Source organism: Dama dama, chromosome 29, assembly GCF_033118175.1.
Source record: "Dama dama isolate Ldn47 chromosome 29, ASM3311817v1, whole genome shotgun sequence".
NCBI lineage: Eukaryota > Metazoa > Chordata > Mammalia > Artiodactyla > Cervidae > Dama > Dama dama.
The window spans coordinates 32,160,217-32,175,697 of NC_083709.1; positions in this window are offsets into that span (position 1 = coordinate 32,160,217).

A 15,481-nucleotide genomic window follows, 5' to 3' on the forward strand; every position below is an offset into this window, starting at 1 on the left:
TCTGTCCATGGGATTACCCCACCAAGAATACTGGAGTGTGTTGCCATTTCCTCCTCCAGGGAATCTTCCCATCCCAGGGACTGAACCCCTGTTTCCTGCGGCTCCTACATTGTCAGGTGGATTCTTTACCACTGATCCACCTGGGAAGCCTTGAAAGTATGTTAATAAATGTAAAATGCTTGGGATAGATATGAATGCACTTGTTGAACTTGAAAATAAATGGAAAAACAGGAATTATAAATTGGAAATGTGGGAATAACTGGATGAAAGTATCAATTATTATGGTCTATAAGCATATTTTTAAAGTTAGATATAGATGTCTGATTTCAACTTTGAAATTTAGATATGAATATAAAAATCTAAACTAAGTGCATTCATATTTTGAGTATTTAAAAAAGGAACTTTATTTTCATGTAAATACATCTGATATGCAAAAAGCAGCCACTGACTTGGCTCTTACGTATTTTCGATGATTTAAGGTCTGCAGAAAGGAATAGCAATCCGTTCCACTATTCTCACCTGGAGAATTCCACGGATAGAGGAGCCTGGCAAGCTACAATCCATGGTCTCGCAAAGAGTTGGACATGACTGGGTGACTAACACACACACACAAGCAAGATGCACCATCAGTAATTTGTAAGATAAAATCAGTTTTGTGTTTGGATCTTCCCAAGTGACTCACAAATTCTGTTTAGTGCAATCTTAAGCAAAATCAGAAGTGGCCTTGAAAATTTTATAGCAAATACTAGTCACAGTGGGATACTGCAAAAGAAATTCCAGCGAGCTGAAGTTAATTAAAAATTCTTTAAAACCACAAAAAATGTCAAAATAGCAATTCTTAATAATGAAAACCAGATAAAGAAGCATACTTTGAAAACTGATTAGTTTCCTTTTATTAGAGCAAAGAAAAAATTATAATGAATTCTGGTTTGGGTATAAATAAAACATATAAAATTTAAAAGGTGCTGTGAATTTTAATATTAATAATTGATAGTGTATAATAATTATGCAGCTATTAATAAATAATAGCCTCAACATTTAAAATTTTAATAATTAATAGCATTTTAAATAATAGTTTCAATATTTTAAATGGTGCTGTGAATTTTAATGTTAATAATTAATAGTTTATAATAATTACATGGTTATTAATAATATTTTCAATAATAGTTTCAATATTTTCTCCACCAATTTAAAGCTGTAGGAAAAATAAACCATTAAAAATCATAAAAGGAAGCATATAGAAACAAAGCTTACCTTTTGCCTCAGGCTCCAGTAAGTTTGAGCCGTGCATCAACCGTGTCCCTAAGTCATTCCACTTGCAGGACTGGAGGATCCCATTACTTCGTAGATATCTGTCCAGATTGTAGATGCCTTTCCCCTTTCCCTGAATTAGTCTTTTCCCCCAGAAACAACCTTGAATCTGAAAACATACCACGACGCGCTCTGATTTCAAGCCATCAAACGCAGCATCAACAGACACGGTGCAAACCCCTCTGGCTAAAATCTCCTCTCAGGAAGGGGAGGGTGAACTCAGGAGCAGGTGCAGAAATCAAAGGCTCTGAGCGAGGCCGCGGCAAAGCTGCCCTAGGCAGTAGGGCCCGAAAAGGAAATTTCCTCACAGCTCCGGCGGCTCCACGCGCTCCCTCGGCCTCCGCGGCGCCTCGCCCGGGGCCGAGGCTCCTGCCGACGGGGACTCCTGGGTTCTCCGGGTGGATCCCGCGCTGGAGTTCGCGGCGCCGAACCTGGAGGCGGGTCCAGCTGGGTGGGCCTCGCGGTCGGTGCGTTACGGCGAGTTCGGGTGCCCCCTCCCGGCCGCCGCCAAAGGCGCTTTGGGCGCACTTGAACCGCAGCAGCGCTTGCCATTCAGCGTGGTCCGCTGAATCACTGAGCTGAATGGCATAATCTATTTGCTAACGGTGCTAGTGATACCTTGTTTCAGCCTCTCCTGGGCTCAAAGCTGTGGATAGCAGGAAATCCTCAGTTTTGAGATATCAGATCAATCACGCAAGCATAACAGACATGCTTTCATTTTCTTTTTTTTTTTTCACTACAACGTAGGAGATGTCAACATCTAGAAGATACAAGCCACCAGTTTCTATCACTGGATTCTCAATCTGTTCCAGATCTTAAACCGGTTCCACTCAGAAAACTCCAGTACAGTTTGGAGTAAGACCTGCTTGTTGAATTACTCTCTAGCCAGTCTGGAGCTGGAGCAGAAGATGAAAATAGACAATCTTCTAGCTTGTCCTTGCTTGGGAAAGTTGTCCCAAAAGTGCCTCCAAGGAGTCAGCAGCTATTTGGAAGAGGAGGACTATAGCTGCCTCGCCTTGGAGATTGTCCAAAGGATGAGTGAAGTGTACTTTCCCCATTGAATAAATTTCACAGAAAATTCAGAAAATAATAAAATGATTCTCATAATTCTCTAATCAATTATGTTAATACTACTGTTTGTCAAATCCAAGCAAGCAATCTGCATTGTATTTTCTGTATCAGCTGTAAAAAATCTGAAATTCAAGGCTTTATATTTAAAATCGGAGAAGGCAATGGCACCCCACTCCAGTACTCTTGCTTGGAAAATCCCATGGATGGAGGAGCCTGGTAGTCTGCGGTCCATGGGACACAACTGAGCGACTTCACTTTCACTTTTCACTTTTACACATTGGAGAAGGAAATGGCAACCCACTCCAGTGTTCTTGCCTGGAGAATTCCAGGGACAGGGGAGCCTGGTGGACTGCCGTCTATGGGGTCGCACAGAGCCGGACACGACTTGAAGTGACTTAGCAGCAGCAGCATATTTAAAATACGTAGAGTTTCCAAAAAAGAAAGTTTCAGAAATGTAAATAACTTGTGCTTTTTTTTTTAAACCTATGCTTCTTTATATAACCTCATTATAATAAATCATTGATCTTTTTTGTATTTTTGGAAGGTATATGCTGTCCCTTATGTCCACTTTAAAACTATTCATGTCCTAAAAATTGAGAGTTATGTTTTATTCAATGGGAATTTTTAGGACTTCAAGCCTGGGAGACAACATCCTAAGTCATCCTGAGAGGACTGCCCCGAGGAGGCATGGGGAAGACCCAGGTTACCTAGAAGTTTTGCAACAAAGGGCAGGTAGTCTGAACATCAAAAGATTATCATTAACTAAAATTAGATATGCCAAGTAAAGGAATTTAGCAGTTTTCTATGTATGGAAGATCCAAGAGTCTGGACTGACTGGAATCATTCCTTTGCTATGCACCTTAGCTGTCTGGGGCCAGTTTCTTGTGTTTACATATCCTGATCTTCTTTTCCTCAGGGCTCACTGTAGGGAGGGGCTGCAGTTTGGGGCTGCTAGATGGCTTGTGTTCTTCCGGAGTTCCCTCGGGGCTCACTAGCTCAGGGCAAGGGCTGCAATTGCTGATGACTATAACATCCCTGTTTACTAATATGGCAGGAAATATTCCATTTCTTACTAGAAGCTGAGCTGTAACTTTTCATGGCAAACTTTCTTCATTATTTTGTTTTAGACTTCGGTCTGTTAAGGTAATTAATATTAGTTGCTCAAACAGAGAAACATGAAAATTTGAACACATTTTGAACATTTTGAACACAGTAGAGGTTTATCTTCCATCCGTGTTAACACCTCAGTGTAAACATTCCTGATCAGATGGTTCTCTCCCAAACAGTGAATCAGGGACACTTCCGTAAAATGCCCTTGTGATCAACTATGTGATTTTATTTTTATTTTTTTATTAATAACCATGTATTAATTTCACACATCAACTATGTGATTTTAAATGTCTCTGTGGTGCTTGGGTTTATTCCTCTTTGTTGTAAAGGGGAAAAGCCTGCTGGATAATGTGGCTGTGTTTCCAAGGGCCAGACCTGTGCAAGGAAAACATGACTTCCAACCATGTTCAACTGGCCAGAATTCACTCACATGACCATACCTCACTGTAAAGAGACTAGGAACTGGAGTCTAATTTTGTGACTAGTGGGAAGAACATTCAAACTTGCTGAAGAAGAACCCTGTTCATTTTCATACTATGTGCACTAATGCTGTCTTTAGAAGAAAGAGCTAATTTTCTTGCTGGTGTATATTTTATCCAAGAAATTCTGACTGCTGATCTGATTCCACAAGTTAAAACCAGGCAAGGGATGTGAGAGTGACAGAAGAATGCACAGGTGTTTACAACACTGTTGGCCCTGTGGGTTCCCAAGGGCATAGGTTAAAGTTGAAACACACCTGCTTCTGGGTTGGGAATACATGTGTGCACGTGCTTAGTCACTCGGTCGTGTCCAACTCTTAGGTGGGGTCCTTACAAATCAGTCTCTGCTGGCTTGAAGCCATGCTGATTACTCTACAGCTCTTCCACACCATTCCACCTCTCAGCAAGGCCCAGGCAGAATGCTTCTGGAGTATTATTAATTACTTGTAAGCTGTAGGCTAAGATCTTATCCATTCATCTCTGCTCCCCGGGCAATGTATAGGGTAGAATGGGTTAGTCAGGATGGACTACCTTGAGTTTGAATCTTGACTTCATCACTTGATAACTTTGTGGCTTCAGACAAATCACTTACTATTTCTAAAACTTTTTGTCTTTATTGGAAAGTGTATAATAAAAATGAGACATCCTCATTATAGAAGTGTTGACATACACTTTACATCAGATGAATTTATAGTAAGATGAAAAATGAAAGTAGAAATCTGAACCCTTTAGGAGCTCTGCAGTGTTGCTGTCACCAGTGTTCCTGCTTTAGTTTTCCACAGGATGGAGGCTTTAGGAACTGGACAAGGTAGATGGTAATTGTTGCCAGTATTCTTATCCTCAGGGTTCTGTGTACTTTAGTTTCTAAAATTCATCTTTCTTTGAACCCATCAAACAGGACCAGTAGAACCTTAAAGACAACCAGATGTGAGTAGAAAATTGTTACTGATGAGAAAATAGACTCAGCTTCAGTAATTTTCCTTAGAGCTCAAATGGTTTAAAATAGTACTCAGAATTGAATCCAGGTCTTTCTGACATCAAATCCAGCATAATCTTGCTGCTTGATCTGCTGCCTTTCTATGGTGGGAAACACAAGCAAGTCTCCTATACTGTAGATGATGTGGACAACAGCTTTCAACACAGGCATTTTGTTAATGTGACTGCAGCCTTGGTGTCCAGATGAGGATTAATATTGTAACCGGGAAGAATTAATTTTAAATTTGCACTGGATCTGCTTCTGTGACTTTAACCATTTTTGTTATTACAAACATCCATAATGGCCTACTTCAGGGAGATAACCTGACCCCACCCACCTCTGAAGGACTGACTACGGAAGTAAAACTAACACATTCCCCTGCCTGAGGCTTGCCATTCTAGGGGACATTTGCAAGTTTGCAGAGTTAAAAGTCTTTTTATTCTGTTTCCTCCTGTGCATCTCTGTTCCATAAAAGAACCTGGCATCTAGGCCCTGACAAGATGTTTATTTTGAGGCGCTAGCCTCCCGTCTTCTCCGGCTGCCGGCTCCCCAATTTAAGTCTCTTCCTTGCCTCAACACCTCCTCCCTCAGATTCGCTGGCCTGTCGTGTGGTGATCAGAGCAAGCATGGACTCGGTAACAATATGAAATTTAGACCTACCGAAGATCCTTTGTTATAGCCATGCTTTCCGGGAAACAAACTCACTCAGAAGGACAATGCAGATAGTGGAGTGCAGTTTATTACACCAGCGGGCCCAAGGCAGAGTCTCCTCTTAGCCAAGGACCCCGACCAGCATTTGTGAAAATCTTTTATACCCCATGTGTACGTGTCCAAACCCACCACCCCAATTCCCTTGAGACTTACATAAACAAAGGTAGGGTAAATACAACTACAATAACCCCATCATTCACGTGTTATGTGTTCAAACAGTCAATAATCAATAAGCCCACAGTTATATTCCAAACAGTTAATAATCAGTAAGCTTGTGGTCACGTGCCAACTAGTTAATAATCGATAAGCCTGTGATTACATCCTGATAGATACGGAAAATGTTTATGACCTGTCCGGAGACAGGGGTGATTACGGTATGTTTCCTCTTAGGCAATGAGTAACCTGGATGTGATCTTCAAGATTCCCCTGTCCGGAGGGGGTCTTATCCTTCCATTGTCGGGTCTTATCCTTCCAATGTCGTTCCCACAGGCACTAAGCAGAGAGTTCAGAGTCCACTGGAGAGGCAGCCGAGCATGATTAGCACAGATAGGCCTGAGATGGAGTCCTGGCCCTATGAATTCCTTCTTCACCTTGACAAGGGGGTTGTTGTGCCTGATTCTTCCAGCTTAACCGCACTCATAAATGGGACTCAGGCATGACAAAATGAAAGCCTAATTATGTTTCTCCCCTGGATATCACTGAGTAGGTGAAAGGTTTCATCATCCTACCATCTTCTAAGCTAGAAGTATCACTGCTATCCCTCTTAGTACCCCTCAGATGTAACAGGTTACCATATCCCAGAAGACAGGTCACCACATCCCAGAAGCAAAAGTCTGCTCAAATCCTGACACAAATCTGAACTCTGGGTCAGCAGAACTGTGGACGAAAGGGTGGATTGCTCATTCATCATACTCTTATCATTTCCGCCCCAGAGTTCTACAAAGGGATGGGAACTCAGCCTGGGCTAGGCTAAGATGGTCATCTCAGGAGAGGGCTGTGGGGCACCCTCTTGGGGAAGGAATGTCAGCAGGTATAGTCAGGTCCAACTTCCTTGAAAGGGGCCTGGAAACTGAGCTCCAAGAGATGGAGCTGAAACCTGGCTTTCTGTAGTCCAGAGATTTGGAATAATTACAGGAAGGTTGTTGAATCTGGCTGGAAAAATTACATTTCTAGCCACATTATGAGCTACTCATATCACTTCATATCACTGTGTATTTTTTTTTCTGTCCACAGTGAATTTTCTTCTGGCTCTTAAAACTGTGGTGCTAGTCATCATGACATAGCTCCTGTGAGCCTACGGAGAGAAAAAAATATCCAGTGAGCATATGCTTTCAAGGAATTCTTTCTAAGAAAGAAATTATTGAACTTCCCTAGTGGTACAGTGGATAAGAATTCGCCTGCCAGTGTAGGGGACATGGGCTCGATCCCTGGTCTGGAAGATCCCACAGGCCCTGAGGCAGCTAAGCCTGTGTCCCATAACTACTGAGCCCATGCTCTAGAGCCCATGAGTTACAAGAGAAGCTACCACAGTGAGAAACTTCCTTACCACAACACAGAATAGTACCCCTTGCTGCAATTAGATAAAGTCCAACCACAGCAATATGACCCAGAGCAGCCAAAATATTAATTAATTAAAAAATCTTAAAAATCATATGTTTAAAAAGAAAGAAATTATTAACATGCAGAACTTGCCGGTAATTGATCATAGAGGTGGGTGAGTAAATTTGCATTGCAGAATTCAAGGATCCTTTGAGAAAGCAAAAAACAAAAACCCAACGCCTTCATCCCAAGAGTCAGTTATTAGAGCTTGTCTTTACATGGTGTGAACCATAATGTAAGTCAGCTCAGGGATAACAACATTTACAAATAAATTGTTAATTAAATATGTGTTTCTTTTTTGGTTTCAATTCAGTTCAGTTCAGTTCAGTTGCTAAGTCATGTCTGACTCCCTGAGACCGCACGAACCACAGCACCTCAGGCCTCCCTGTCCATCACCAACTCCCGGGGTCCACCCAAACCCACGTCCACTGAGTCAGTGATGCCATCCAACCACCTCATCCTCTGCCGTCCCCTTCTCCTCCTGCCCTCAATCTTTCCCAGCATCAGGGTCTTTTCAAATGAGTCAGCTCTTCCCATCAGGTGGCCAAAGTATCGGAGTTTCAGCTTCAACATCAGTCCTTCCAATGAACACCCAGGACTGAGCTCCTTTAGGATGGTCTGATTGGCTCTCCTTGCAGTCCAAGGGACTCTCAAGAGTTTTCCCCAACACCACAGTTCAAAAGTGTCAATTCTTCAGTGCTCAGCCTTCTTTATAGTTCAACTGTCACATCCATACATGACCACTGGAAAAACAATAGCCTTGACTAGATGGACCTTTGTTAGCAAAGTAATGTCTCTGCTTTTTAATATGCTGTCTAGGTTGATCATAACTTTCCTTTCAAGGAGTAAGCGTCTTTTAATTTCATGGCTGCAAGCACCATCTGCAGCGATTTTGGAGCCCAGGAAAATAAAGTCAGCTACTGTTTCCACCGTTTCCCCATCTATTTGCCATGAAGTGATGGGACCGGATGCCATGATCTTTGTTTTCTGAATGTTGAGCGTTAAGCCAACTTTTTCACTCTCCTCTTTCACTTTCATCAAGAGGCTCTTTAGTTCTTCTTCACTTTCTGCCATAAGGGTGGAGTCATCTGCATATCTGAGGTTATTGATATTTCTCCCAGCAATCTTGATTCCAGCTTGTGCTTCATCCAGCCCAGCATTTCTCATGATGTACTCTGCATATAAGTTAAATAAGCAGGGTGACAATATGCAGGCTTGATGTACTCCTTTTCCTATTTGGAACCAGTCTGTTGTTCCATGTCCAGTTCTAACTGTTTCTTCCTAACCTGCATACAGGTTTCTCAAGAGGCAGGTCAGGTGGTCTTGTATGCCCATCTCTTTCAGAATTTACCACAGTTTATTGTGATGCACTCAGTCAAAGGCTTTGGCATACTCAAGAAAACAGAAATAGATGTTTTTCTAGAACTCTCTTGCTTTTTCGATGATCCAGCAGATGTTGGCAATTTGATCTCTGGTTCTTCTGCCTTTTCTAAAACCAGCTTGAACATCTGGAAGTTCACAGCTCACATATTACTGAAGTCTGGCTTAGAGAATTTTAAGCATTACTTTACTAGTGTGTGAGATGAGTGCAACTGTGCGGTAGTTTGAGCATTCTTTGGCATTGCCTTTCTTTGGGCTTGGAATGAAAACTGACCTTTTCCAGTCCTGTGGCCACTCCTGAGTTTTCCAAATTTGTTGGCATATTGAGTGCAGCACTTTCACAGCATCATTTTTTAGGATTTGAAATAGCTCAACTGGAATTCCATCACCTCCACTAGCTTTGTTCATAGTGATGCTTCCTAAGGCCCACTTGACTTCACATTCCAGGATGTCTGGCTCTCGGTGAGTGATCACACCATTGTTATTATCTGGGCCGTGAATATCTTTTTTGTATAGTTCTTCTGTGTATTCTTGCCACCTTTTCTTAATATCTTCTGCTTCTGTTAGGTCCCTACGATTTCTGTCCTTTATTGAGCCCATGTTTGCATGAAATGATCCCTTGGTATCTCTAATTTTCTTGAAGAGATCTCTAGTCTTTCCTCTTCTATTGTTTTCCTCTACTTCTTTGCATTGATCACTGAGGAAGGCTTTCTTATCTCTCCTTGCTATTCTTTGGAACTCTGCATTCAAATACAAATATGCCAGTTATATGTGTAAACCTACTTTGGAGTAAGATGAATATGTGCATTCAAAAGCATAATTTTCAGATTACTAGGATCACTACTATGAATAAGAATTTTTTTTTGCTTTATTTCTACATTTTAAAAGCATGGAACTAAATTTCAAATAGTATAAGACATTTAGTGAAAAAAAAATGTAGCAATATGTAGTAATGCAAACAGAAACATGGTAGCACTGAAATTTTAGTACAGTGCTATAAGTTTGTAAAAAAATATAGAAAAATTATAGAGAAAAGAAGGACTGAAATATGATATAAAAGAGTATAAACCAAAGCTTTATATATAGGGCCACTATAACCTAGAATAGGAAATATAACTTCTATCAAATATTTATAAATCATTCATGAAAATTATCATATATTAGACTACCCAGAAAATATCTATAATTCTTCCAGAGCAAACATATTATAAGTTGCATGCTCAGATCACAATGCCTGCACTTAATATTAAAATAGGTGATGCTAGTGGTAAAGAACCTGCCTACCAATGCAGATAGACATAAAAGACCTGGATTCCAACCCTAGGTCTGGAAGATCCCCTGGAGGAGGGCACAGCAACCCACTCCAGTATTCTTGCCTGGAGAATCCCATGGACAAAGGAACCTGGCCGTCCATAGGGTCACAAAGAGTTGGACACAACTGAAGCAACTTGGCACAAAAGCAACCATTTAGAGATTTTAAATCGTCCTGATAAATTATGGTCAAGTCAGAACAAAAAAGTGAAATGAGAAATTTGGTAAGTAATGGAAATTCAATCACTATTCTTCAAATTTGCAGAAGCAAAGTTGCATACTGAGGTAAATTCACAGCCTTGAGTGTATGCATGCTAAGTTTCTTCAGTTGTGTCTGACTTTTTTGTGATCCCGTGGACTATAACCTGCCAGTCTAGCTAGTCCTTACCACTAGCACCATCTGGGAAGCCCAAATTGACAGTTTTAGGAAACATGAATTGAAAATAGATTGGCCTCACTCATTAAAGGGCTTCCCAGGTGACTCATTAGTAAGAACTAGCCTGCCAATATAGGAGATAAAGGAGATGCCAGTTGCATCCCTGGGTCAGGAAAATCCCCTGGAGGAGGAAATGGCAACCCATTTCAGTATTCTTGCCTGGACAATCCCATGGACAGAGGAGCCTGGCAAACTACAGTCCAGGGGGTTCCAAAGAGTTGGACACTACTGAGCAACTGAGCAAGCATGCACACACTCGTTCAAGTCAGTAAGAGAATTCAAATAACATTAAAATTAACAGGAAAAAGTAACATTCATTAAGTGTTCCCTCTGCACCTGGGACTGTGCTAAACACTTTACAGGAAGGATTTCTATCTTCTGAACAACCCTACCAAACTATTAAACAATAACTGGTTCTCTTCAGCATGTCCTTTGATACCCTCATTTACTGAGCATCTACTATGTGCAAGAACAACAGACCATAGATGCTATGAAGTAGCAGAAATGTGATTCAATTACTGTCAGAATTTTTCCAAATCTATACACATTCCAGTGTGACAGAATTCAAAATCAGATTAATAAATTAATTCATCATGATTAAGAGTACCTTGGAAATAGAAAGATGATTTGACACCAGAAAGTGTATATATATATACGACCCCATGGACTGTAACCTACCAGGCTCCTCTGTCCATGTATATATACATATACATGTATGTATGTATATAAAATGCATCATTTACAAAAATAGACTTTCATAAGTGGCAGTTTCTTAAGGATTAGTTGCAATGTGCAGTCAAAAACCCAAAAAGTGTACTTTTAAAATTCAGTTACATAACACCGTATCAATCTGACTTGCCCTCTGAATAGGTCTCTGTAACCTATGCATGATTTTGTACTATATGCATTAGTCATTTGGAAAATACTGGTGCAGAGATATTCAGATCTTAGAAAATCTACATATATTTCAATATATAGACTCAAGTAATTTATTTGTTAATATCTTCATTGCTGTCATCATAAAAGTCTTTAAGTATTGGGAAATTGTCAGGATCACAGTGGTAGATTTTTAAAAATTCTAATTTTATATTGAAAGCTCAACTGTTAGCACTGGCAACAAATGTCCTCCTTGAAGTGACAGGTTCATTCTATAAATATCTCAAGAAAATATCTGCCAAATAGCAAATTCTGAATAGCCATAGTTTGTCATTGTTTGGAGTTAAAATGGAGTTTGTGATAAGAGTGGCTAATTAAGCTCATAACTCATACAGTCATCAATCTATGTGCTTCTGCTCAGAACAATCACCATGCATGCAGCAGAAATGCTTGTCACACAACACATTAAAAAAAAAAACTATCACAGAGAATATTTTTTAAATGTACACTCAAAAATTAAGATTTCATAAAATTCATAATCTTATTCTTTCACTAAAGATATTCTTTTTAAAAATTATTTTATTTTTTAAAAATTTTTCATTTATTTATATTAGTTGGAGGCTAATTACTTTACAATATTGTAATGGTTTTTGCCATACATTGATATGAATCAGTCATGGATTTACATGTGTTCCCCATCCTGAACCCCCCTCCCACCTCCCTCCCCATTCCATCCCTCTGGTTCATCCCAGTGCACCAGCCCTGAGCACCCTGTCTCATGCATCAAACCTGGACTGGCGATTTGTTTCACATATGATAATTTACATGTTTCAATGCTATTCTTCCATATCATCCTACCGTCACCCTCTCCCACAGAGTCCAAAAGACTGTTCAATACATCTGTGTCTCTCTTGCTGTCTCACATACAGGGTTATTGTTACCATCTTTCTAAATTCCATATATATGTGTTAGTATACTGTATTGGTGTTTTTCTTTCTGGCTTACTTCACTCTGTAAAATAGGCTCCAGTTTCATCCACCTCATTAGAACTGATTCAAATGTATTCTTTTTAATGGCTGAGTAATATTCCATTGTGTATATGTACCACAGCTTTCTTATCCATTCGTCTGCTGATGGACATCTAGGTTGCTTCCTTGTCCTGGCTATTATAAACAGTGCTGCGATGAACACTGGGGTACACGTGTCTCTTTCAGTCCTGGTTTCCTTAGTGTGTATGCCCAGGAGTGGGATTGCTAGGTCATACGGCAGTTCTATTTCCAGTTTTTTAAGGAATCTCCACACTGTTCTCCATAGTGGCTGTACTAGTTTGCATTCCCACCAACAGTGTAAGAGGATTCCCTTTTCTCCACACCCTCTCCAGCATTTATTGCTTGTAGACTTTTGGATTGCAGCCATTCTGACTGGTGTGAAGTGGTATACCTCATTGTGGTTTTGATTTGCATTTCTCTAATTATGAGTGATGTGGAGCATCTTTTCATGTGTTTGTTAGCCATCTGTATGTCTTCTTTGGAGAAATGTCTGTTTAGTTCTTTGGCCCATTTTTTGATTGGATCATTTATTTTTCTGGAATTGAGCTGCAGGAGTTGCTTGTATATTTTTGAGATTAATCCTTTGTCTGTTGCTTCATTTGCTATTATTTTCTCCCATTTTGAGGGCTGTCTTTTCACCTTGTTTATAGTTTCCTTTGTTGTGCAAAAGCTTTTCAGTTTCATCAGGTCCCATTTGTTTATTTTTGCTTTTATTTCCAATATTCTGGGAGGTGGGTCATAGAGGATCCTGCTGTGATTTATCTTGGAGAGTGTTTTGCCTATGTTCTCCCCTAGGAGTTTTATAGTTTCTGGTCTTACATTTAGATCTTTAATCCATTTTGAGTTTATTTTTGTGTATGGTGTTAGAAAGTGTTCTAGTTTCATTCTTTTATAAGTGGTTGACCAGTTTTCCCAGCACCACTTGTTAAAGAGATTGTCTTTTCTTCATTGTATGTTCTTGCCTCCTTTGTCAAAGATAAGGTGTCCATAGGTGCATGGATTTATCTCTGGGCTTTCTATTTTGTTCCATTGATCTATATTTCTGTCTTTGTGCCAGTACCATACTGTCTTGATGACTGTGGCTTTGTAGTAGAGCCTGAAGTCAGGCAGGTTGAGTCCTCCAGTTCCATTCTTCTTTCTCAAGATTGCTTTGGCTATTTGAGGTTTTTTGTATTTCCATACAAATTGTGAAATTATTTGTTTTAATTCTGTGAAAAATACTGTTGGTAGCTTGATAGGGATTGCATGGAATCTATAGATTGCTTTGGATAGTATATTCATTTTCACTATATTAATTCTTCTGATCCATGAACATGGTATATTTCTCCATCTATTTGTGTCCTCTTTGATTTCTTTCATCAGTGATTTAGTTTTCTATATATAGGTCTTTTGTTTCTTTAGGTAGATATATTCCTAAGTATTTTATTCTTTTCTTTGCAATGGTGAATGGAATTGTTTTCTTAATTTCTCTTTCTGTTTTCTCATTGTTGGTGTATAGGAATGCAAGGGATTTCTGTGTGTTAATTTTATAGCCTGCAACTTTACTATATTCCTTGATTAGCTCTAGTAATTTTCTGGTAGAGTCTTTAGGGTTTTCTATGTAGAGGATCATGTCATCTGCAAACAGTGAGAGTTTTACTTCTTCTTTTGCTATCTGGATTCCTTTTATTTCTTTTTCTGCTCTGATTGCTGTGGCCAACACTTCCAAAACTATGTTAAATAGTAGTGATAAGAGTGGGCACCCTTGTCTTGTTCCTGACTTCAGGGAAAATGCTTTCAATTTTTCACCATTGAGGATAATGTTTGCTGAGGGTTTGTTATATATAGCTTTTATTATGTTGAGGTATGTTCCTTCTATTCCTGCTTTCTGGAGAGTTTTGATCATAAATGGATGTTGAATTTTGTCAAAGGCTTTTTCTGCATCTATTGAGATAATCATATGGTTTTTATCTTTCAATTTGTTAATGTGGTGTATTGCATTGATTGATTTCTAGATATTAAAGAATCCTTGCATTCCTGGAATAAAGCCCACTTGGTCATGATGTATGATCTTTTTAATATGTTGTTGGATTCTGTTTGCTAGAATTTTGTTAAGGATTTTTGCATCTATGTTCATCAGTGATATTGGCCTGTAGTTTTCTTTTTTTGTGGCATCTTTGTCTGGTTTTGGTATTAGGGTGATGGTAGCCTCATAGAATGAGTTTGGAAGTTAATTTCTTCTGCAATTTTCTGGAAGAGTTTGAGTAAGATAGGTGTTAGCTCTTCTCTATATTTTTGGTAGAATTCAGCTGTGAAGCCATCTGGTCCTGGGCTTTTGTTTACTGGAAGATTTCTGATTACAATGTTGATTTCCATGCTTGTGATGGGTCTGTTAAGATCTTGTATTTCTTCCTGGTTCAGTTTTGGAAAGTTATGCTTTTCTAAAAATTTGTCCATTTTCTTCCAAATTGTCCATTTTATTGGCATATAGCTGCTGGTAGTAGTCTCTTATGATCCTTCGTATTTCTGTGTTGTCTGTTGTGATCTCTCCATTTCCATTTCTAATTTTGTTGATTTGATTCTTCTTTGTTTCTTGATGAGTCTGGCTAATGGTTTGTCAATTTTATTTACCTTCTCAAAGAACCAGATTTTGGTTTTATTGATTTTTGCTATGATCTCTTTTGTTTCTTTTGCATTTATTTCTGCCCTAATTTTTAAGATTTCTTTCCTTCTACTAACCCTGGGGTTCTTCATTTCTTCCTTCTCTAGTTGCTTTAGGAGTAGAGTTAGGTTATTTATTTTACTTTATTTTTGTTTGTTTCTTGAGGTAAGCCGGTATTGCTATGAACGTTCCCCTTAGCACTGCTTTTAAAGTGTCCTATAGGTTTTGGGTTGTTGTGTTTTCATTTTCATTCGTTTCTATGCATATTTTGATTTCTTTTTTTATTTCTTCTATGATTGGTTGGTCATTCAGAAATGTGTTATTTAGCCTCCATATGTTGGAATTTTTAATAGTTTTTTTTCCTATAATTGAGATCTAATCTTACTGCATTGTGGTCAGAAAAGATGACTGAAATGATTTCAATTTTTTTGAATTTACCAAGGCTAGATTTATGGCCCAGGATGTGATCTATTCTGGAGGACGTTCCTTGTGCACTTGAGAAAAAGGTGAAATTGATTGTTTTGGGGTGAA